Source organism: Falco biarmicus, chromosome 9 (assembly GCF_023638135.1).
Source record: "Falco biarmicus isolate bFalBia1 chromosome 9, bFalBia1.pri, whole genome shotgun sequence".
Lineage (NCBI taxonomy): Eukaryota > Metazoa > Chordata > Aves > Falconiformes > Falconidae > Falco > Falco biarmicus.
Genome location: NC_079296.1, coordinates 17,626,103 through 17,650,785, shown reverse-complemented (window position 1 = coordinate 17,650,785; position 24,683 = coordinate 17,626,103). Strand labels below are relative to the sequence as shown.

At 43.3% G+C, this 24,683-nt stretch overlaps 1 protein-coding gene across 5 annotated transcripts in view; it reads left to right on the top strand.

Moving 5' to 3' along the window:
• NDST2 (N-deacetylase and N-sulfotransferase 2) overlaps positions 1-24,683 on the top strand; it is a 136,919-nt gene that overhangs the window by 61,712 nt on the left and 50,524 nt on the right. For 2 of the 5 annotated variants that reach the window (XM_056352928.1, XM_056352929.1), the window contains one exon: positions 22,801-22,861. The exons of 1 other annotated variant lie outside the window; for it this stretch is intronic. The gene's annotated coding sequence lies outside the window, so the exon portion shown is untranslated. Of the gene's footprint in view, positions 1-11,553; positions 11,617-11,851; positions 11,871-22,800; positions 22,862-24,683 lie in introns of those variants that run through there. 2 more of the 5 variants (XM_056352930.1, XM_056352931.1) reach the window with 2 other exon arrangements.

Genomic DNA, 24,683 nt, shown 5'->3' with positions numbered 1-24,683 from the left:
AATGTTGTATTTTTCTCTTGACAAATAGTAAGTGGGCGTGTTGACTGTCAAAATCAAAGGCTAATGGATGAAACCACATAATCTGGGGTTACAATGGAAAGGCATGTTATTCAGAGCCATCTTTACAGTGCTGAGGCCAAAATTTCACTGATGCTTAGCTATTTAAAATGTAAAAAGCTGATAAGGATCAAGCATCTAAGTCAGAAATTTCATATATGTACAAACCCCCAAAACTAATTAAAATACCTTTTATTATCTTCTAATAAGCACATCTGGGTGTACTTTTCCTGTTAAAGATCTTGTATTTAGTTCAAAGATGAAGAGCATTCCAGTAGTGAACTTTTTTAAAATCGAAAATGAAGTTTGTGATTTCAAGTCTTGCATTGCTTGACTTCAACTATTTGTGGCTGTATATTTTAGTTCACTCTAGAACTTGTTTATTGAAAGACCTGTGTAAATTCCACGTCTGTTTAGCGTTCAGTAGTTTACCGTTAAGCTACTTGACACAAGTTAAAATTTATGGTTAATACTATCTTGATTAAACAGCACTCATTATCACTCACTGTGATGTGGCCAAATCAGTTTCCTAGCAGATGTCTCAATAAAGAAGCCATCCTACTATAGCATGTCGAAATTGAGTGTATTGCAGGAATGTTTTGCATTTGCACAGCATCTTTCATTTCAAAGCACTTGACGCAATCCTGTATGGTACTGGGAAAACATCGGGTAATATAATGACCAAAGCAAATTTATACATTTTAAAGAGCTACAGGCCATTTTGTAACTTCAACAGATGTCTTGCACTAAACACTAAAAATTGTATACAAAATAGGTGTCTAGTGGTTTCTAACACAGAACTCAGTCTATATAGCTTGCAGAAGAAGGATTGGGTTAACCCTCTGAAGGCTGGAACAAGATGCCTCTGTAGATAGTAAATATTTCAAACCACAGATTCAGATGAGTTTTAAGTAATCCTTTGCTCTTCAAGCTTCTCCTCTCTTATTTTTTTTTTTAGTACTGTTTTATCACCACAGGAAATATTTGTGATTCCCCATCTTTCCCTTGGTTTATTCTTTGGTGCCTGCACGCAGCATCGCTTCAAACTCCTGTTGCGTGGGCTTTGCCAAACTAACTGAAAACTGAAGTGCCAAGGACGTTTTATTCTGTATGCAGTGTTAGGTTCATAGCTATGGGTAAGATGTTCCTCCCTAAGTCCTCGCAATTTGTTTTTATGTATTTTGTTACTTCAGTTGGAGCATGCAGGGAAAGCTGATACAAATCCTAATTGTGTGTATGCAAACCTAAGGATTTTCTGCGTTCAGATTGTTTGCCTGTAATGTGCTTTTCCAGCGCCCATTTTCCAGCCTCTCCAGCATTCAGAAATTGTGTTATAGTTGAAATGTAGCACAAAGCAGATACCTGACACATGATACCAAACAAGTCCCTGCCTAATTTTTTTTCTGTTTAAGAATTGGACTAATCATGTTTTACATTTACTTAATGGTTACATTTATCGATTGTATTTTACAGATAGCATAACTGAGAGCAGACACTGACGGCAATTTGCCCAAGATCTCAGTATTTCCTGTAATTCTGGTTGTGTTTTCCTGATTTGATTTGGAATTATTAAATTAAGAACTGTGTGTAATTTCGTAGATGTGTGATGTATCAAGTTTGTGGCTCATCAGGTAATGTTCAGGCTCACCATTTCCCTCTGTGCATGCACCTGGCTGGATTTTCTTGTAACCACAACTCATTTTATTGCCAAATTTTCCCAAGCTTAACGTGACATGGGCATTCTAGTAAGGTTGATGTCCATGTTATGTTACAAGATGAATAGTTCAGTTGGATTTCAGCCATCCTTGAAAGGAAAAAGTACTTTTTCCAAATAGGGACACTATTTACTGCATTTGTTAGGTCTTTCTATAACTCAAAGGCAGTTGAAGTGGCTTTACTTAAACCAAGGTTGTAACATTTTAGTGCTGAAGGCAAAGATTAAGGAAGCCAAGGAGCAGTTGACAACAGGCTGAGAAGGTGGAGGAGCGAGCTGGTGTCACCAGGAGGCTACAGCCCCCCTGCATCACTGGTGGGGAGGTGCCAGCTGGGAGAGCTTGGAGTTTCATTTAGCGCTGGTACTGTAACATTTAAAGGAAATGAAGGATAGGGCAAGTGAGAACTGGTGAGAGATCCAGTGAAGGCTTCTGAGGCATTAATGGTCCTCGCAGTGGAGTCATCTTACATTATTCATGCCCTCCAAGCTTTTAGCGAGGCTGAGCACTGCACTCCAGTGTGATAGTAGAAGGTAAAAGGAAATTATCCCTGTAGTGATACATGGTAAGTTCCTTGCCAAAGTTACGATTCTGACAGTCTGTTGAGGGGATAGAAGCATGTCTGAGAGAGGGGAAAACAGAGTTCAACTCTGAACTGATCTAAGAAAGTGCTTAAGATAGCACTGCAGCCAAGCGAGGAGGACTGCTTGAACCTGTAAGTTCTGGGGTCCCTTCCTGCCTTATCTGTATGTCTTCCAAGTGTCGAAAGAAGCTGTGTCTTACAGCTGCAAGATGAGCTGTAACTCACAGCTTTCAAATGATGCTATGGAAAGCTCTGCTGTAGAAGGCTTCAGCGTGTTAAGACAGACGGTAGTGGTCAAGACTTCTCAGTGATTTGTAGATCAGGTACCAGAAATCTGTACCCAAATTCCAGCTTGAGTCTGTAGATGTTACTGTGTTTGTGGTTGTTTATTTGAATATGTTTACCTTTCAGTAGGTAAGTTCCTTATGTTTAGGATTCTTCTTTTCTTCCTCTCCCTCCTACCATTTGTAATTTATCCTGTTGGTACATCCAATAGGACTGTGGTCTTGAGGGGGCTTTTAGGAAGGGTTCAGAAACAGGAGGCTTTTAATGCAGTGGCTCTATATTGGTAATTGATCTGGGATATTTGTGCTGAAGTGGTCTCTTATATCCAGCTTTTACTCCCCATCTATCCCCCAGATCCTCTGAGGTTTCACAGCAAGTATCCAGAATGTAAAACAGATCATTGCAAAATAGCAGAGAATTACCTCACTCAGAGGCTAAGAGTTGCTTTGAGAAGGGAGTGGAGAAGGAGACTGTAAATAGGAGTCCTTTGCTGGTGCTTAAGCTTAAGGATCTTTAAACTTTGAGTTACAGTATATACCTTTTGTAGATTGGACTAAAATATATTTCATTGGAAGCAGGGAAGACAGCTCGTGGTGGAAAAATGCAATTCCTGTGCCAAGTACTGGTTAACTTGTGAGCACAGAACACAGGTTTCCCCATGTGCTCGCAGACTCTTTATATCCAGAGTCCTCCTTTTTCTTTCTCACTTACAAAAAATCATGTTTAAGCCTAATATTTTTTAAAGCAAATTATGACTTAGTAGTGCAAAGTCTATGGGTTTTAGGCAAGACAGTTCTGAAAACATTACTCTGGAAAGTATATCTTCTACATTGGAGGAGAGTTATTTTGTGTTTGTCAGAGCCAAGAATTTGATGCATTTCCCACTTGACATAAGCCCTAAGAATAATTTGATTAAAAGACTGTGCCTTGGAGTCCAGCAGACTGGAGTAAAGGGTCTCAGTGAACAGTGTACCTATCCATACTCTGGTTTTCAGGAGAGATTTAAAGCATTTGGTCACAGCAATAAGGACCAGCAGGAAAATGATGCAGAAAACACAGTGATTAGTATAAGTCTAGGGTTCATAACTGCAGCCAGGACCCGTAAGAGACAGAAAGGAGAAGGGTTTAAAAAAAATAAACTGAATTCTTGGGAAGATTGTTGCTGTGGGATTGCACTCTTGATTGTGCAGTCTCATAGCTGCATCTTAAATGAGCTGTTGTAATTTTACCCCTTGGACATTTTTCAGGCTACTAAACATTCTTTTGCTGGCAGATACCAGTAATACATACTACTGAACGCTCTTGAGATCCAAATGTTACTAATGGCAGCCTTTATGTGATGATTGAGAAATTGTGTCGAAAGTTTTGCCTTACTTTTAAAATATGTTAAGCATTTGATAGTTAAGCAGTTAAACTCTTTTTGACATTGGTTCAACTACAGCATTTCCTTGTAACCGTTGCTGATGGCAGATAATTTTCTTGATGTGGTGTTTTTGCTTCAGTGTCAATCAAGATGTACGATCAGTAACAAATGCAGTGAAAAAGATGCCGGAAGTTCCAGAAAGTCTTTGTTGAAGGGTTTTAGCAGTCCAGGCTTTTCCACTACTTGCCTGTCGTCTTACGAGATGGAGCCTTTTACAGTAGCTCTGTTCATCATTAATTTTGTGACTGATTGCAAAAGCTCCTTTATTGTTTTGTCCCTCTGCAGGTTTAGATTCCTTGTGCGCTGCTTATTTAAAAACCTCTCCGTAGTGTTACAGCCTCTAATGGCAGGAGCAGGCGCCGTCAGGCATGCACCCCCTGAGCCCCCCCAGCTCAGTCCCTGGTAGCACAGGTCTCCGTTCACCTCCGCCGGGAATACAGCAGGAGAGCCACGCCTGGATTTCAGCCCAGCCTTTGGTCCCCCCCCTCAGCAGTTGTGGAGGTGCCTGCAGAGCTGTGGGGGTAAGGGTGCAAGCCTGTGACGTGAAAGAAAGAAGCTACGTGCTTTGCCTCCATTGCACTTACTAAAAAGGGGATGTGTTGGGTTCGTGTGACCAGGTTTTGGTAATGGGGGGCTACAGGGGTGGCTTCTGTGAGAAGCTGTCAACAGCTTTCCCTGTGTCTGATGGAGCCAATGCCAGCCGGCTCCAAGTCTGACCTGCTGCTGGCCAAGGTAAACGGTGATGGTGCTAACACCTCTGGGGTAACATATTCTTTAAGAAGGGGGAAAAAATGGTGCATGACAGCACTTGCAGAAGGAGAGAGGAGAGAAAATATGTGAAACAGCTCTGCAGACACCCAGGTCTGTGCAGAAGCAGGCAGAAGGTGCTCCAGGTGCTGGAGCAGAGATTTCCCTGCAGCCTGTGGGGAAGACCATGGTGAGGCAGGCTGTCCCCCTTGGCCTGTGGAGATTAGTGGTGGAGCAGACACCCACCTGCAGCCTGGGGAGGACCCCATGCCAGAGCATGGTGAAGGAGGCTGTGACCCTGTGAGCAGCCCACGCTGGAGCAGCGCCTGGCAGGACCTGTGGCCCCATGGAGAGGAGCCCAGGCTGGGGCAGGTTTGCTGACCGGGCTTGACCCCATGGAAGACCCACACTGAAGCAGTTAATAGAGAACTGCAGCCCGTGGGGGGGGGAGTCTATCGGAGTAGTTTGTGGAGGACTGTCTCCCGTGGGAAGGACCCCACACTGGAGCAGGGCAGTGTGTGAGGAGCCCCGTCCCTGTGGGGGAAGGAGCGGTGGGGGCGGCGTGTGATGGACTGGCCACAGCCCCTGTTCCGTGTGTCCCTCTGCCGCTCAGGGAGGAGGCAGAGACATCGGGAGTGAAGTTAAGCCTTGGAAGAAGGGAGGGGTGTGGGGGAGGTATTTTTAAGATTTGGTTTTATTTCTTATAATCCCACTCTGATTTGATTGGTAATGAATTAAATTATTTTTTTTCCCCAAGTCTGTTTTGCCTGTGACGGTAATTGGTGAGTGATCTCTCCCTGTCCTTATCTCGACCCATGAGCTTTTCATTCATTTTCGCTCCCCTGCCCAGCTGAGGAGGGGAGTGATGGAGCAGCTTGGGTGGGCACCTGCTATTCGCCCAGGGTCAGCCCACCACTGGGGAAGGGATGGGGCAATAAAAAGCAGTAGTCCAAGGATGAGAGAGCAGGGAAACTCCGCTTCTCTCTGCGGAAGTGTGACAGGAAAGTCCTGCTCTGGAGAACAGGTAAGCTTAGCCTGGGAAATCAGGGGGAGGCACTGGAGAGACTGGCTTTCGCATAAAGCCTGCTGGCTCCGTCTGAGCCCTCAGCGTGCCTGCTATGCTTAATAAGGTGGGTGTTTAAATAGTTTCAAGCAGGCTTTGAAGTTAGAGCCGTGTTGAGTTAAGGTAGAGGTCAGTGTGTTGTAACTGTTGGCTGAACGTTGATAACAACTTTGTGTACCTTTATGTTTTTAAGCTATTTGACAAAAAACCCCACAGCTTAGGAGTATGGTTTTTAATTGAGAATTTAATAATTATGGCAGTTTTATGTGGCAAAACCCAACAAATTGCAGAAGGTTGTTATTTTTCCGTAGTACTTTTCTTCATGGCCTAGTTGAACGTGTGAAATAAAATTCTTGGGCCTGGATTTTTTCCTCCAACATGCAGAGAAGCTTGTATTTACGGTCTTAAATTTTGAACCATGTTTGTCAAGCATTTTAAAGCAAGGGAATGCCAGGCAAGAGGGAAATGGCTGTCTCCCACTGGAATCACTCTACGGCCGTAATGGCTGTACCTGGGAAACTGGTACAGAGCAGCACTTCACGCTGCAACCCCTGCAGGCACTGGCAGCAGCGAAACAGAGGAGATTTTAAAGAGGAGTATCAGTGCAGGCAAGCCCAGCGCTGCTGATGTGGAAGGCATTGGTCCAGAAGATTTTTATCATCTGTTTAGGTTTGCTATTCCCTGCTCATGTCGCACCTCCTCACTATTCTTCCTTCTGACTTCCAGACTGCCATCTCTAGCAGGTGAGGCTCCCTGTCCCTGGCCTGGCTTTGGAGAGGGTGTGAGAGGCAATAGCAGACCCTTGAAGAAGGGCATGCAGTTGTATCCCCTGTTTTGTCAGGAGTGTATGGAACACTTGGGATGGTGATTGCCGGAGGCACAACACTGCTTCAAAGCTTTAAAGATACAGTTGAGTGGAGATTGCACTGGTATAGGGAGGCCAGTATGGGCTGAAAAAGTGATTACAGGAGAGCACTCCAGTGCAGCTGAAGTGGGAAAAAAGTTTTCCCCACTTTTTGACAGGAATATGTTTATATAATTAGTAGAAAAACTGCTCTCAAATATCTGTAATTGTGTGTTTATTCCTATGGGGAAAAATGCTTTCAGAGATCTGAAATTTTTTCTATGTTCCCGTGGGGACAGTAGAATGTGTGACTATAAACCTCCCTTGATACCACATCTTTGGCACATCATCTGTCCGTCCCTTCAGAGGTGTGCAGCCCTTCTTCCCTGCACTCAGAGTTACAGAAAGCAGCTAAGCAATCAGCCCTGAGGGCACCAGTGTCCCGAGAGGCTTCATTCCCACCTGTGTGCTGTTTCTCCAGGGGTCCAGGGACTGCCTCAAGCTCAGTGCTGGCCAGAGTGGTGCGGTAGGTGTGCCTGTCTCCTCTTCTGCCTCCAGCCTTGTCTCCTGGATAGACAGTGCACCTCTGTTGTAGATGGTGTGTCTTCTGTCGTGTCTTGTCCCTGGCTCCATCTCCTTTTCCTCCTGACTGGCCCTTCGGGTGGCCATTGGATGCATTTCATCACTCTGGTTGGTTGGGACTGTCAGTGGACCTTGTCGCTAGCACTGAGCTCTGCCCACCTTGTTCAGATATGGTGGGAGCACCCCCCATAAGTGCTCTGGGCTGCTTGCTCTCTATCAGAGCAGCCAGCCCTTGATGTACCCTGAGACCACAAGACATTGTACTAGCTGAGTCACTTAGGTGAGAAAGTAGCCAGGAGAGGTGGAACAACCAAGCTGCAAGATCATGGGCTTCTTTTGAAGCTGAAACAGTTGTAAAGGTGAAAACATGAGAGCACAGGGTTAGAGTGTTTCTTTTCTTGCTGGTGGTACTTTAGGGAGTTTTATGTTTGTTTTTTTTAAAGCTGTGCCTGCCTGACACCAGCCACTCGCCGCAGTGGTAAACAACACATGGCACATAGCAAAAATTCCCTTTTCTGTCTCCCCATACTTGCTGCAGGACCGAACAATGAGAGGTGCCGGTGACACTGGTGGTGGTGGTCACTATCTCTGTCACTGGTACAGCTTCATGGAATGAAAGGGATCCTAAAGTGAAGGGATCTGCTTATATGTCAACAAATTAATAATGCATCTTCCTTTTTGCAGCAGTATATAGCTTCTTTATCTCAGGTCAACGGCAACAGCTTCCATTCTGTACTTCATAAATAGTCAAAGTATCATCCTCCTGTTCTGCCTTTGGTATTTAAGAAGGTCTCTAGAAATGTTCAAAATGCCTACAAATAACTTGATTTTTTAAAAAGTTAGACCAGTATTGTGGATTACTGTTGTCTTATCTTCTGTTGCAGTTTTGCCTATACATCTTTCTGTTGTCTCTCTTCTTAAACTATAAGCTCTTCTTTGTTCTGCATTTATGTGGCACGCTTCATAAGACTTTTTATCACTGTAGCTACAGTGATATAATTTACAACATGTTTTTCCTGCAGAAGATACTGCTCCTGGTATGTCTTCTCCACTGCCCGTAGTGGATCAGAACATCTGTCCATCAAGATTCAAAATCCTCCCCGTATCAACAGTAGCTCTGTTTGAGAAAAAAGTTCTGTAGAAGATTGTTGTCTTACACTTTTCCTAGATGTTTACTGTTCTGTTTTGCCTTGAAACAGGAACATTTCTGTGCTTTGTGATTGATATCTATTGTTATTAATTCAAATATGCTTATTACAAATATTAATGTTCCATAATTCTCTTAACATTAGTGTTAATGCTGTAGGAAGCACTACTGGGTAATTGTGTATGGTGTGAAACTATATAATCTCATATTACCTAGATTTTTGCCCCTGGGTTTCATTATGTATTCCTTTGGTTTTCAATTAGGAAACCAAATTTATAGTTCTTAATCTGTCCAGTCTCTCCTCTTGACTGTTTTGGATTTTTCATGTACCTCTTAAAACATCCTGTTGGATTTAAAAAAAAAAAGGGGGGGGGGGGGGGGGGGGAGAAAAGAGAGAGAAGAAAACCAACAGACTTTAGATGTATTTCTTTATGGGTTTTTTTTTTCAATTAGCAATTTCAATCCATTACTTCAATGGTTTTCTGTTGTTTTAGGATAAAGTGGTGAGAACTGAACAGTGTTTCACAGTGGAAAGCACATGTTAATTCTTGTTCTGCTGATCTTTTAATTCCTAATACATCTCAACGTAACTGAAATTGCATTTTTACTGCATTTTTTTACTGTCACTACTTGCTGAGCACACAGCGTGCCTTCATGAAGGTGTCTAGTTTTTCCCCCTTTTTTGAGTCAGTAATTTATTTATGACCCCGTGCAAATAAAAGTATGAGCAGTTATAATTTTGACTGTTTAGTACTTTGCTTAAATAGAAGGTATCATCATGTTTCTTCTTCTTAATGCAATTCTTCTGAGGGGAATACATACGTATGGAATTATTGTTTGGATTACAGTTTGTTTGTATTGCTAAAGTGCACAGAGTCCCCATCACAGGTCAGGTGCCAGCTGTTTTGGATGCTCTGTGAATGTAGCACAGAAAAAAATAGCCTTCATTTCAACTCATTTGCAAGCTACAGAAGTCAGGTTTATTAATCAAAAACCCACTGCGCCACCATTTCTGCTTCTTTGGAGTATGTCAAATCTTTAAAATCTTTTCCTACTGCTACATTTGATTAGTTCAAACAGTTATATTTTCTATTCACCAGTGTTACAATTTTACCAGATTTTATTGACAGCTTGCTTTACGCCAGTGTTACGTGCCATTTTTCCTGAATTTGTGTTCTGCGTTTTATACCATGATTTGTATATGAAAGTTGTTTCCATACAAATTGGGTTACATTTTTCTCTTATTAGAGAGAGAATGTTTTTATTTGGCTCTATGTAATCCTCTGCATATGACAAATCTTTTCCTACCTGATTGATGCGGTGTAGCCTGGTTTATAGCCCACTGTGATCACAGCCCAGCAACTTCTGTCATTCTGTTTTGTTTCAGTTCTACTTGTTATGCCATTCTCTTCTTGCATGGCAGAGTAATTTTTGCTCTCTTTTATTCCATTCTTCATCCTACATCAGCCCCTTGAGCCCCAGATGTTACTGGTCTGAAATTGGGACAGAAATTACCCCTGAACTCAGAAGACCCCAGGCGCTCTCTTTTACCACTTCCACAGGCTACGTGTGCGAATGCATCGCCATGCCTCTCGCGGAGAGAATGTTTTGGAAGGGCCAGGGCTGTATCACAGCGCTGTCATCTCCACATCCCTCTGCTGGGAGGGATATCTGCAGTAATGATGGGCTACACAGATAAACCAGTTATCCAAATTCTCCAGCTGTGTTTCCTCCCACCCTTTTCCTTTACTTCTTGCCCTGTGGGCACTAATGAGTGCAGTTCTGTCCACAGCCAGCCTGCACCAGTACCTGTCTGCTATATACTGGGGGCTTGTCATCCACTTGTCAGCAATTGCACTTTATTTTCATACCACAGCTTCAAAAGCTATCCCTGACTTCTGAGCTCCAGACAGGCCTTGCTTTCTCGCATTGCCTTGGTTATAGGGCTGCCCTGTGCTGCAGAGGTGCTGGTGAATGGGAAAGAGGGGGTTGTGCTGGCAGGGGAAGGCCGAGACAAAAACCCTGGGCAGAGTCCTCTCCGAGCAAGCTGGGGGTCTGCCTTTCTATTTCTGACAGCATCTGCAGTTGTCAAAATTAATGTGCTGTGTGATGGGGAATTTCCTGATACTTGCCTTGGCAGGGAAATGCAAGGATGGTTCCCGTGCGCGCAGCAGCTGGGGGTGTGATGCAATATGTGGAGGCTTTATTTTGCCATCCTTGGGTGCCCCTGGCCTCGTTTGTCAGCATAGCCGCGAGTGCGGGTTGTCCACTGTCCTCTTCAGTTCATCTGTCTTGGGGAGTTGTTGCATACGTCTCTGAGCTTCGGTGTGGTCAGGGGAAGTCTTGGTGATGAAGATGATGTAACTTGTGTTTTTATGTATGCGGGGGCTGGGGATAGGGCTGCCCGGTTTATAAGAACTTCATTGTGATGGATTAACTTTCCTCCTGAATGATTGCCTATGGTACATCCAAATGAGAGATTGCAAAGCCGGCCTAGCAGCCCGAGCAGAGCAATTAAAAGGCCCTGTGTGGGCAGGGAGTCAGGGAGAGAGCCACGCTGCCTTGGCACGGCCGCCCCCGGCACGTCGGGCATCGGGGGCTCCTAGTGCGTGAGCTTCCTGCCGCAGGGAGCCCTCCCTCCTCCCCAGCGCTCCGCTAGGTCACTAATGAACCTCCGCGGGAAAAGACAAAATGCAGGGCATGAATAGCTTTACAGTCTCTTTTCTCCCACCCACCCCGTGCTCTGTCCTGGGAATGTGCTGCCCACACGGTGACCAGAGAGGAATCTGGAGGGATTTGCAAGATAATGCCATATCTAATGTTCCATTCTCACACTTTTCTCCTTGCATTTTTAAAAATGTTTACATGTTTCCTTTCAGTTTGCATGAATAAGCACATCAGTCCGACACTAAAAAGGGGAAAATGCATTTCCAAATGAGTGAAGCCGCATAACTGCAATAACTTGCTTTAATTACGTATGTTGTGTTTAGTTTCTGGAAGCCTTGTGCATTTTTGCCTCCAACAAGTAGCCTTTCCTGTTTGCTTGCTGCTGTTTACCAGGCTGGCCATCCTCCCAAAGCAATCCTCATCCAGATTCTCCACTTGACAGATGCTCGCCAAGAACCTCAAATGCTCAGTGTCATCTTGGATGTTGCTCTGGCAGACAGCAAAAGGTAGAGAGTTCTCCCTAGGAATTTGGTGTCTTACCATGGTTTGAAGTAATGTGTTTTTCATCCTGTTGATGACGTTTTTAGAAAGATCTAAAGTTACAGCTCAAGGCAGAGTTGTCTCACTTGTGAGTACGGTTTCAGCCAACTAGTAAGCACAGGCGGAGGTCATTGATAACATCCTCTTCCTCAGGTGGTCATAGATTCTGGGTGCTGGAGCACTGCTGTTGCATGCTTCTCTGTAGCTACCGTTTTTCCTTGTTTTTCTTTCCTTTACTGTTTTAAGAGGATTGGGAGAAGATGTGCTCTCAAAGTGCTTTGGCTTTTTTATTTTTGGATGACAAAAGCTGCAGAAGCATAATTAAGTTATTTTTACTGCTGGCTAAATAATATTTCTCACTCTCTTTTCTCGTCTGCCATTGCCTGTATTTAACCTGTTGGGTTTCGTTTTAGCCCAGAAATGAATGTGCTTTTTAACTCTTGCACCTTTGGTAAGGTTGATAGTTTTGGAGTTACTAAGCTTGTTATTCTCTTCGACAATCAGGAGTTATTTAAGGTGTTATGCAGTATGAGAAAAGGTCTTTCTTTGAAGACTTTCAAAGCAAAGTTGAAAATGAGGCAGCAAAGATTAAAGGGAAGCTTCTCTGCCTTCCCCTAGTGTTTTTCCCTGTCTGCAGCGGGGAAAAGCTGTTTGGTACTGTTGGCATTAAATGAAGAGAAGAACCAACGATAAAATTTTCTCTCCCTCTGGGAAGACACGATTTTTTAGAAGGTTCAGGGTCAATTCAGAGAGCTAAAACAACCCTTCACATTGTGGTGGCCTGTGCCCATCATACCCCTTAGCCTTCTCTGAGGAGCTCCAGCAAAGGCAGCCAGAGTGGTCCGAAGTGTCCAGAAAGAACCTCTGTGCTGCCCTTCCCACAGCTGGGCAGGCGACAGTGGTCATTTCGTCCGCTGCTCAGGACCATCTGTGTGTGCAAAAGGGAGATACTTGCTCTTCCTTCCTGAAACTTTCTCTGTAGAAGTTGCTGTGCTCTCAGGATACAATGAGCGTATTAATAAATTCATCAATCACAATAATCTGATTAAATAGATGGGGGAGAGGAAGCCAGCAGATAAAGCAAACAGATTATTTTAAGATGTTTGTGGTACCCAATTAGTGACTGACTCAGCGTTTAAATGGAAGTGTTGCACAAGAGATTTACTGGTAACCAATGTAATGAATTATATTGGATGGTTTTTCATCTCAGAGAAAGGTTAGTGTACTGTTACAGCGACCTGTAAATAAAACAGTGGCAAAGTATTACGTGTAAGAAATATGAGGCATGTATTACTTTGTATTTTTTTCATTTGCAGATATATGTGTATGTGCTTTTTGCTTAGTAATGGGCTACGATGTAGACAGTCCTACAGAGAGATTAGCATGGATATAAGCCATGTTACAGGCACTCTGGCCAGGACCTGGTGAACATGTTTAAAGCCTTACAGGAAACTGGAACTTGAGTAGGAAGGGAGTCGCTTTGTGTCGCTGAGGTTTCGAGGGCAATCCCCTGGAGTACAGAGATAATGGAAGGGAAGCTTTGTGACAGGGAGCATATGTTTTTGTGACGATTACACTGTGTATAGATTAGGACTTCTGGGAGGGAGGGAATGGGAAGAAGTGCTTGGAACACAGGGCCATCTGCTAGTACCTTGGCATAGTCATTTCATTAATGAGAAGCTTATTAGCTTGAGTCCAGCTGAAATAGACAAGAAAGGCAGCCAGAGGGACAGAAAGCTCTTGTCCAGCCGCCATTGAAATGGGGAAGAGATGGCTTTGATAACCTGTAAAATCTCATTTTGTTAAAAGAACTGTTCTTGTCCTGCTTGGTAAGGAGGTATCAGTCTTCTTGTCACTGACAAGATGTTTTCCTGTATTTTGTGCTGCAGTGTGGGACATTCTTTGGTAGGGGGAACATATAACTGAGGGTGAGCTGTAATTGTCAAGAAGATGCTAGGGAAAACGGAAAGAACGGTGGATTTTTCCTTTAAACACTTGAAGGTGCCCTTGTATTGAATGCTGGATGATTAACATCTGTGGTGACAAAGAATGACACCTGGAAGACACAACTTTGCAAGTGCTACAGTCCCAGCCCTGGCTGTGCCAGAAAAGTTGGAGTGCACGGTTTGGCCTGTGCTCCGTGCCAGCCAAAAAAATTGGGGGGGTGCTCTGGGTGGGCAGAAAATAGTGCTGCCGGGGCACATAGGCAGGGGTTGGGAGCCAGTGGACTCCATTCCTGCGGCTGCTGAGCATGTGCTTGGTCCCTCAGTTTTGTGGTCCTGTAAATCAGAAAAATTATACTTACCCTCTTTTAGGGAGAGCTTTGCTACTGTTCTGTTGACGCAAGGCTTAAGTGCTATTGTATTTAAACATCTCTGTTGTTCTTTTGACAGTTGAGTCAGACTTAAGTCTGGGTGAGGGTGAGATGGCAGAGCCTTTGCCTGGAGAAAAGGGTGGTTACAAGTACAAAGTGGTTTCAGTGTTGGCATTTGGGAAATTGCTTCTCTTTTGTCTGGTTTTATACTGTTCAGGTTGGACTGGTAGTTAGGCTTAAAGGAAGGAGCGAGAAAAGAATGTTTCCCATGAAAAGCCTTATAATCTGCCACTGCCTAGGTCCCCAGGAGCATGGATGTGTTCAGGGCATGGGGCGAGGGTTATGCACTTCACCAGCAAGATGGTCTGGTAAATAAGGCTGGACAAAGGCAAATTCTGTTTGCACTGCTGGGATAAAAAAAGGAATTTTCCCTCGACGTTTCTGCTGATTTATGAAGTAACTCAGATGGGGCATTGTCTCTGACTTTGTCTATTGTAAATCTGTTGAAACAAAAGGAAAGTGCATTCTCAAAAAATGAGTATAAAAATATAGCTTAGGAGTGTCAAAACACCTAAGCAGAGTGAGCCTTAACTGAAAGGGGTTTGGTTAGTCATGCGCTTTGCAAATTCTCTTTTTGTATTGAGGAGGGGAGAAGATCAGTGAGATGAAAATCTATGTTATTACAAAGATAAGAACGGGTTATGGTTGGGTCCCAAAGGAGAAAGAAGTTTTTTAAATATTATTAAAAAAACCCAACCCATTGCTGTGATTCATCTGTAATGCTTAGACAGTTCCATGCCAAAAAAATAATTATAGTATTGTACAGCATGGTGTTTATATACATAAATGTATGTAAAAATACTAGCACAATATAAATTTAAATCCTGACCCCGTGCTTGTTGAATTGAGTGGAAATACTTCTCATGGTTGTGACAGGCATTGGATCAGATTCTCACGCTGACATGTAAATGTGGTCTAAAACTCAAACTGAACGTTCTCCTTTTGCATATTTTTTTCTACCTGCCTTAAAATGGAGCAGAGTTGATTGCAAGTCTTAAAAAAAAAGTTGTCCCCCGCACCAGACCCTGCTGTGTTCTATCTTCTGAAACACTGTTTGATAGCATCCTAAGTGATAATATTGAATTGGCACGTTGCATGCTTTCTAAACTGACAGTTCGTGTATTTTCTCTCAAGTAGTGGAAGAATACTGTTGGTCCCGCAAGGGCATAGTAGGTCAGGGTTTTGGCTCAGTCTACGAGTCTAAAAGGCTTTGCACTTAGTGAAGCCATAAAGAAACCTCCAGCTGGCTGGATGCCTCTCTTAAAAACACAAGTGTGGCCTTATTCCACACAGAAGTGATGCTCAGGCAGAGCTTGTACGCCTCGATCTCTTGGGATGAGAGGGGAGTGAGAGGAGGGCCTTCACTGGTGTTCCAGTGGAGCCAGGAAAGTCAGACGTTTGCATGAAGGCACAGGGAAATTTAATCACTGATTGACTCAGAATCACTGAAAGGGTGTAGAATAAGATGGGGGAAGAAGGAGGCAGGCAGCAGAGAGCTTCTAACTTTGAGGTAGGAAAGGAAATTAAGAAGGGAAGTAGAAATTTTCATTTCGTTGCAAGCACAAAAGCTCCCTTAGCTGTTGATGTGAACGATGGAATCATGGAGCTCTGCGCAGCGTTTTCCTTCCAGCAGCAGAGCACGGAGCTGAGTGCCGGCATCAGGAGTGCTCTGTACAGCTTTGCTTTAGTGCCTTTCTGGGTCAATGACTCTCAAACAATGCCGCACAGAGCTGCTTTAGTCACGCTTCCATGAGTCAATCTGTAAGTACTGACACTTCTCCCTGATCATAACCCAGTCTCCTAGAGAATCTGCAGGCTTTTTGGACTACTAATCTCAAAGCATTTATGGTGTTCCTTGAACTCAGGTTGGCTGATCATGTGTACCTTTTTTCAGATGCCATTCTTCCTGACAATTCAACCACAGTCAGATTGTTGACTTCAAAAGACCAAGTGAAAGGATGTGGCCAAGTCCTTGCACCTGTAGCATTGAAAGAATTGATACTCCTTGCATTGTTCTGGTGCCACTCTTGCAGTAGCCACAATCTGTAGTATTGTCTCATGGAAAATGAGGAGAAAGAGAATTACTGGTTCACTGAAAGATATTTTTTTTCCAGGCATAATGAACAATAGGATCAAGCAGCTGCATTGTTTATAGTCTTTTAAAATGGATTGCGTACCAGGTTGTTTTACCTCTGCATCCCAGAAAATAAAAAGAGGGAATGCAGGCAGAGTAAAGTAGCGCATTTAAATATTCTTTCAGACAAGCTTATGTGGTAGTGGGGACTTCTGTGAATGGATCAGGTATCTGTTTCCATTTGTGGGAAGGTTTGGACGATTTGAACATTTCTGTAGCCAACCTTGGTGGTGATTGGGAGCCCCTAGGGAGGAGGGAACAGTCTGTTCAACATTTGCGTGTTCCTCACCAGCTGACTGCACCTGCAGCCTTCACCATCAGCGGCCGGGTTTAGAGGCGTTTTGGAAAGCAACGGCAGTGAGGAGCAGAGCTTGAGAAAACTGTGTGGAGAGAGAGAAAGCTGTCACACCCCAAAGTGTGGGAAACATCCTGGAGATACATGTCTGTTTCTGAGCATTGGCTTGGCAGAATTTGGGGCTGAACACTGGCTAAGCACGTAAAAGGTAACTGAGTAGAAGTTTTGGTTTCTTCTTTCCCCTCATTCCCCTGAAAGCATGATTTATTTTTACCTGTTCTCTCTTGTTTCCATGTATACAAGTTTCCTTCCTCTCACTTACTGAAAAAGGCAAAATGCTACTAATTGAACAGGTGTGGATACAGCCCATCTGGTAGCAAGTCCTGTCCTTTCACGATTTGGCTTCAACATACCATATTTATTCTTCCAGCTTTGGATTTCATTCAGCTTTGTGCATTTGCATCCAAGAAGAAGCCCTATATCTGTAATTTTTATTCTGTTTATTGGATGGAGTATCTCTTCTCAGTATGTATCTTTTCTGTACAGCCGGCTGTGCTATGGCCATGTACCGGACATCTTGGAAGTTACTACTATGAACCTCAACGATCATGCAAGGAAAGCTGTTTAAACAGCACATTAGAACTGAATTGTGGGCAAAAATCTATTTTCTTTATTGCTGTGTGTCTTTACAGTCATATCAAACATGTGCTTTATACCTTTTATTTGGGTATAGATTATTGGCTTTATTGGTTTTCCCCTTTATGAAAAATGAACAGTGTTAATTTTAATCAGTTCCTTCGTGCGGGGGTAAATCGTAAATTAGAATTACCGGTTCATAACATTGTAGGCACATTTGTGAGGCTAAGTAAGGAGCTGTTTGTACTTTGGGGTTTTCCCCCCACATAATCTTAGATGTTGGAGGAATCTCCGCTGCAATGTAGAGTGCACTTCACTTTATGATAAAAGGCAGAGATAAGACTAAGCATAAGGAGCCCGAAGAGGCAACACTGTCCAGATCAAATATTGACAATGATAAATGAAAAACGTAGAGAAGGAATTACATGGGCTTAAAGTTAGCAGGTTTCTGACTTAATTTGCTTTATTTAACAGAGGAATTAAATGAGATAAATGACTGTCTTCCTCTTGAAATTCTCCATGGTGGCTGTCAACTTCACTGTAAATTGGGGGTCACCATTCAGGCATAAAGCCTTTACATAGCTTTCTGTTGGCATCAAGTTTATTCCTGTGGGATTTGGCCTCCTGGGTGTTTTCAGGCCATAAATCTAACACGTGATTGTGTTTCATTAATCTTGTTATTTGTTTGCTATTTTTTTTTAATGCTATTTTTCTTAAGATAGCAATGGCTTTGTGACTGGTGTAGGGAAGATAAGGCATTGCTTTGTCTGTGAGAGCCATGGTTTATTAGGACCAGGGAAAGACTGTTACCAAACTGGGCATGTCTAGTTCTTTTGGGTGCTCTTAATTTTGAATGCTTTGGGGGAGGAGTAGCCTAAACAACCCACTAGCAGAATTGTTTAAATGATCTGAATGGGGTGAAAGGTTTAAATACAGTGCTCTGCTGCTTTAACCCAGTAATGCAGAGAATGCTCAATGCTATCAACTTAATTACAGCATTGCTGTCAGGAAGCAGTGGCTCTGTGGCAGAATGGAAACTGACAGTCTTTTAAGATCTAGCTGTCTAATACATAAATCATAATTTTTCCTTCTTCCAGACCATTCTTTGCTCGTTGAGGAACAGTCAAAGACAAGGGGCAGGAAGAGAGAATTATAGCAATGGAAGTACATCAGCTGAGAAAGCTATTTCCTTCCTACCCACCTGATGAGAGCAGAAAGCAAAAGAGAACAAGGAGAGACCTTTTCCTAATATTTTATTTGTAGTCGTTCCCCCCTTTTTTTCCCAAATTTCTTCTCACAGAGATGGCATGATTTTAGCTGCTGGGCTGCAGCACTGGAAAGAAGGCTGTTACTGATACTTTCTTCCCCGTTGGCCTTGATTGCAGTTTATTTGCTTTTTCGTTTGTTGGGAGACATACAGCTAGCTGATAGCAGCAGAGAAAAGGACAGAGGCAAACACAAATAGCGTTACGGTTTTAACACTTCACTGCCTGCATTGGCCTTTCCAAAAATTGGACTGCTGGAGCAGTAAGGGTCATTGGCATTTCAGAGCAGCACGGTTGCAAGCAAGCGCAGTCCTGATGGCAGACAGGGTCTGGGCCACATGCCCTCCGTATGATGCATAGGCTTACAGGGAGGGATCCTTTCCTCTGTGCAGACAAGGTTATGCCACGTAAGGACGTGCTAGATCTGAAGTAGGGCATTGCCTGGATGATGAACCACGCTAAGCCGTTTGCTTTACGTTGTCAGACTGATGCTTCTCCTTCCTCAGATGGCTCTGCCCTTTTCTTCTGCTGTGAAAGTTTCTCTGGTGAATTATGTTGAAGGCAGCCCATCGTACAAGAGGAGGGGAGGAATTTAAGAGATCGCTTCTAGAACTTTGAAAATGAGACTGCTTTCTCTTATCAGAAATAGGAATTCACTTAAGAGCTTCACTGGGTCTCAGAAACCTTTCCCCTTCTCAAACCAGTTCTGCTGGATGCACGTGAATGAACCATACAGGAGCTGTATGTGTCCAGGTAAACTGTTTTGATGGCAAATGTCCTTGATTAACTATTTCAAGTATATCCTTGCTACCTAATTTCCATTTCTTTCACTTCCTTGGAGATCCTGACAGGAAATGCAGTTTTCTCCATGGTGCTTCTTTCTTGAGTGAGCATTTGCAGTTCCTGATGGTGGCTTTTTCTGATGATTGTTCCTTGGTTTCATTCTTTCCCACATAGCTCTATGCTTTTTCTCTCCCCCTTCTCTATGCACGTGTTCCTGGTTTTTTGCTATTTGATTGCTACAGTCAATTCATCCTTCCTCCCTGTACCCACTAAAAGTCACCCCTGTCTTTTTCTTGTCTTTGTGCAGCTTTGAACAGTAAAGCTACACAGCTCCTTCAGTGATGTTATAAAGTATTCGTTATCCGGGAGGAAATGCAAACTTCAGGTGCCTGTAGTTTTTATTCTTTGTTTTATTCTTTCACGGAAATGTACTAAAAGTCTCCACCATTTACTGAGCAGGGCTTTCTACTTTCTGCTCACGTCCGTGTAAATCTTTTCCTATTTTGACTGTATCGAGCTAACGTCTTTGTTTTCCCAACGTATGCTTTATCACTGTGTATTTTTACTGTGCTTCTGATTTGGGGTTTTAAAATTATTATTTTTAAACTAAGGTTTGCCACGTTTCTTTGCTCTAATTACTACAGAGACATACAGAGTATAATGGTTGTCTGTTTAGTGTGACATGGATTGTTTACCCACACTGGGGATAAGATCTTTATGGGAAAACAGTTCTGCTTGGTTGGGCTCCCGTGTGAATGCTGTTCTTCTGACTAAGTGGACCCTGTTGTATTTGATTAGTGTAAATATTACGGGGTTTATGCTTAGAAAAACTAAGCACCCTTCTCATTTTCCTGAAACCTGTTTTATCTCAGAATGGTGAGGGGGACCACACACATGTGTCCTGGGCATTCCAGACAGCATCTGTTACACTCAGGTTTGGCCTTTTTTCCGGAGTAAAAAGTAAAGTGAAACTTCCAGTGTGGCTGGTGTTTAAAGAAATAAAACTGTCAGCAATACAAATGTCATTGCTTATTAAGGCTCCGTACAGCACGCCCGCTGACAGTCCTGCAGGAGCCTGCACAGCCAGCGCACAAGCTCCTGAGCTTTCCCACTCCGCTGTTATGGCTGGTGCATTTGAAACTAAATACAAACACAGGAGAAGGTACGATGCTCCTAGAGTTAATGACATCTTTTCAAAATCGTTTAATTGAGTGCTAGGTAGAGGTTTATTTCCATTAGTGAATGCTTTGGTGCCGAGGGATGCAATGTGGTGTTGCCCTGTTGGTTAAGCATTTGGGAGGTGGTGTTTAGCAGCTGTGGGTGATGGTGCTAACGTGTGCTATGTGCTTCCCAAACACAAATCTATGCGCTCCTCATGGACAATATAGGCAGATGAGTATATGAAGGAGGCAAATGGGAAATTGTTAGGTAAGGTTTTTGCCATCTCACTTAGCTTTCTGTGGAAATGACAGCAGTGTCATCCCTTTAATGTGGCTTGAAACTGCTCATTTAGGTTAAGGTTCTTTAAGATAAATCACCCAGTGAAATCAGATTTGGCTGATTCCAGTCATATTCTACTGATGGGAAAAAATCTATCTGCTTGATACTATCACTCTGTTCTTTGTGTTTCATCACTGGCTATTTATCAATTATTGTGTTGTTTAAATTCCTCCTTCACCTGGTGTTAAATTCTGTCTCCCCTCTTACCCTGCCCAGTTGTGTTTCTATTTCTATCGGTTGCAGCATGTCTTAGTGGAGAACTGTGGCACTGCAAAGGGGAGAAGTCTCTTGACCTCATTGATGTAGCTGTTGCTGAGCTTCTGTAAGTGTAAGCAAGTGGCATTTTTAAAAGTTGGAGAGAAAATTATTTGTAACACATGTTCCTCTCTGAGTGTCTCACCTCCATTTGTGGTTTCTTGATCCTTTTGAGTTTTTTCAAGTCTGCTGTGTTACGGAAAGTAAAACCAACTAGCCCAGAGCAATACTCCATCTTGGTCAAGTTGCCGCTTCGGTAACAGTTTGCATTGGAAAGCGAAGATACTTCACAGTGAAATATCAGGGGGTAGCCAACCCCGTGGGAAACTTGCATTAAATGCAATAAATTAGTTGGATGTTGGTGTACCTGCTTGCATGGGTCAGGCCCACTGCCCTAGTGGTACTTCTTGTGGGAGAGTCTTATCTGCTGCCATCATATAAATTCCACTGATTATGAACCTCCTAATTTGTTTTTCTCAGAGTTTCACTGGATTGACACAGTTCTGTGAGAAACACTTCCCCAGCTGGCTGTTCCTGTTGCAGTGCATCAGATAGTTGCCCCTCGTGTCGTTCAGTTGTTTTGCTGTTGCATGTGGCTGTTTGATGTTTACCCTGGTGTGCTGGGATCTGTCGAGGCCAGGCGTGCAGGTCTTCTCATGCTGCCTTCTGAAACTATTTAGTGAAGAAATATAAGGATTATGGATCAGAAAAAAAAGAGGACAGTCGTGTTGCCAAGGGAGGCTGAGGAAGAGTAAGCGCACTTTTCCTCAACTAATCTTCATGTAACCAGGAAAAAGGAAGAGATAAAATCTTGCTCTTGCAAATTTGTGAGGAGGGCAGGGGGCGGGGCGCACTTGGTTATATTTACAGGCAGGACAAGCGTGGTTCTTACTTGTTTACTAACTGGCTGTAGAGGTATTAAAGATTATTGAAAACTCAAAGGTCAGAGGTTTTGCTGATTCAAGGTCTGTGAGCTGGAAAGCTGCAGGAGAGTACTCCTGTATCTGAGACACAGCTGATGTGGAAGAACTGCCTTTAGAGGCTGTCCAAGAGGTAAAATTAGCTTTTTTGCCCTGATCCTGTACTAATCTGTGCCCTCCCTCGGGGTTTCGAGGCTCTGCAGAGACGCTCTCGCTGGCAGGCTGCTCCGTGCGTGTGTACGCACACGGAGGTTTCCTGAGATTCAGTTAACTTCACAAAGTACTTCATCTGTGTGATCGCTAGCCAGGTAGAGGGGTGGAGGAAGGGTGTAACTCCGTCCTTCAGTGGTTTGTTTTTGTTTCACAGTAAACCTAATGGTCCTGTCTCTTTTAAAGGCTTTGGCAATAGACTACACAGACTTTGTCACTCCACTGAAGTTTTACTGAACTGATTTAGCTGTGGCCAAGACTAAAGAAAGGTAGTGTCTTACAGTTTGCTTTGTTGGCTGTTTCAAAGGCAATAATATTAATGAACAGATGTGAGAAATCCCATTAGGACAATGCTGGCGTGTCCAGTTCTCTCAGCTCATACAGTGTTTCCTTCTTGTGTGAACTTTTTTTTTTTTTCTTTGTGAATTACCTCTAAATCCAGGTTCCTGGTTTGTTGGTTGGTTGTTGGGTTGTTTTTGTTTTTTTTTTCCATGGGCTTGTCTTTTCTCATCTCGCCCCACTCTTTCTCACTCTTGCACAATTCCAGGTTGCAGTGCAACCCTACGTCATTGCCTCATCAGTGCCAGCAAGGCTGTTGTCATGGCCTCATTCTGTCCTCACGCCACAGTTAATGTAATGTAATCATTACCTTGGTGCTGGAAGGGGAAGGTGCTCCTGCTAAGTAAATGTTTACGAACACTGATGTGGGCTAACATTAGGCAAGTGTGAGAGGAGCACTGTTTAAAGTCTTGTTTCTTTTTTATTTATTTTAAAACAGAACTTTGTTCCTGAGAGAAACAGTCGATGAGTATTTTTCCTTCACCAGACTGTGATCAGAGGTAAGTGCAGAAGCTTTTGCATTGTTATGGGCTGACATCTCCAGATCGGTAAGGGGAAGAGCTTACTTAAGTCTTGTGTCAAAATGAGAGGGAAGGAATCGGGTAGGAGGTGGCACCTAGGCTTGCATGGTGCAGTGTGAGGCTGCACTCTTCCTTCCTCCCCCTTAAAATGATTTGCAGAGGAAACAATTCCATGTCTATTGCCTTCCAGTTGCATAGTTGTCAGCATGAAGTGGCAGACGAGTTAATTTGGAGCAGAAAGGAGTTTGTGATGCAGTTCCCGAGTGAGATAGGACTGGGTGGTTGCTTATTGCTAAATATTACTTGAGTTACTGCTTCCATACCTTGTGGACAAAACTTGGGGCAGTGTTGTTCAGTATCCATTAACTCTGCCTTTGAAAAGGAATGGGAAGGTTGTGGGCTAAAAAGCTTTTAAAGTTTCAGATTTTGCATTTCACAGAATCTCTGACCCGTGCATAACAGCTGTAAAGAACCTTTTGGGAATGACTATTTACGTTGCTCCCAGCATACTAGAACTGCATTCATGATTTATACCCACAGGAAATATCATAAATGTAATTAAAAATAGCAATATTAGGTTGCTCTAAATTCTGTGCTGAAGGAAAGGAGTCCTACTTTTTTTCCCCTCAGTTCCATCTGGATGAATAGTGACAGAGCGTAATTTTTGTGGAGTTTATTTAGGACACATGTTTGAATACTGCATTCTAATGTAGCAGAAAAAGCCGGTCCTGTTGAGGTGCCTGATGCAAAACTTGTAGAGATTGAGGCTTCTGTGACATTTATGGATTTCAGGTGCTACAATACTTGGAAAAAGGCTGATCTCATCTTAAGAGTGGAAGTTGCTACAGTCGGTGCAGTAGAGAGGGATGATGTGATCAAGTCTTGCCTCCATCGAAAGGTTCCTAGGTTTTTTACTTGGGAGGAACAGAGATTATTTGGGTTTGTGTGTGTGCTGGACAAGTCCAGATGAAATACTTTTTCATGCCTGAAGAGTGTTCTTAGTTACAGAATTGTCTCAGATTGCTTTGTGCAAGCAGACCATTATGGCTTCAGCTGGGCAGAAAATCAGAGGGCAAAAAAGGGAGGATGGAACAACCCATCCCTTATGTGAGTGGACTGGGTTTATAAAAATGAAATTGCGGGAGCTAGTATTTAATGCTGAGCTCTAGTGTACAGAAACCGCGGTGGTGAGGAAAGGTGGACATGCTAAAACAAGGGCTTCAGGCTCTTCGAGCCCTACATACGCTACAGCTTGAAACTTCTGCTGTCTGTCAACTGGAAGCTAAACTTTAACCCTAATTTTCCTGGAAAGCCATAGACAAGTCTGATACCGTTGCCCAAATGATAGATTTCTTCCAGGGCTGGTCTCCCTGCAGCTCCCGCTTTCTTTTGGCAGCCTGTTCCCAGCCCCACTCACGCTGCAGCTCGGTGCTTTCTCTCAAGCCTAATGAGTTCTCTGGACAAGGGTCCTCAGGCATGGGTTTGGATAAAAGGATTCTGGAAGGTTTGAAAAGAGGTAGGACCTATGTAGTTGGTGTGCCCCTGTTTCCATAGCTCGTTCTTCCAGTGGGATTCAAATAGTAAATCTTGTTTCCAGTAAAGGTCTTGTCAGTTTTGCAGGTGCAATTTAATAGTCTCTGAAAAGGAGCAAAAATAACTTGAAACACGTGATAAAGGTGTTTGTACTTGCAATACATTGTTGTGAGGGAGTAGAGTGGCAGTAGAAGTTCTCAAGGGTAGAAACAGAATAAATTAAACAAAAATCTGTGATGGAGTAGAATGAGTGTAATGATCACATCAG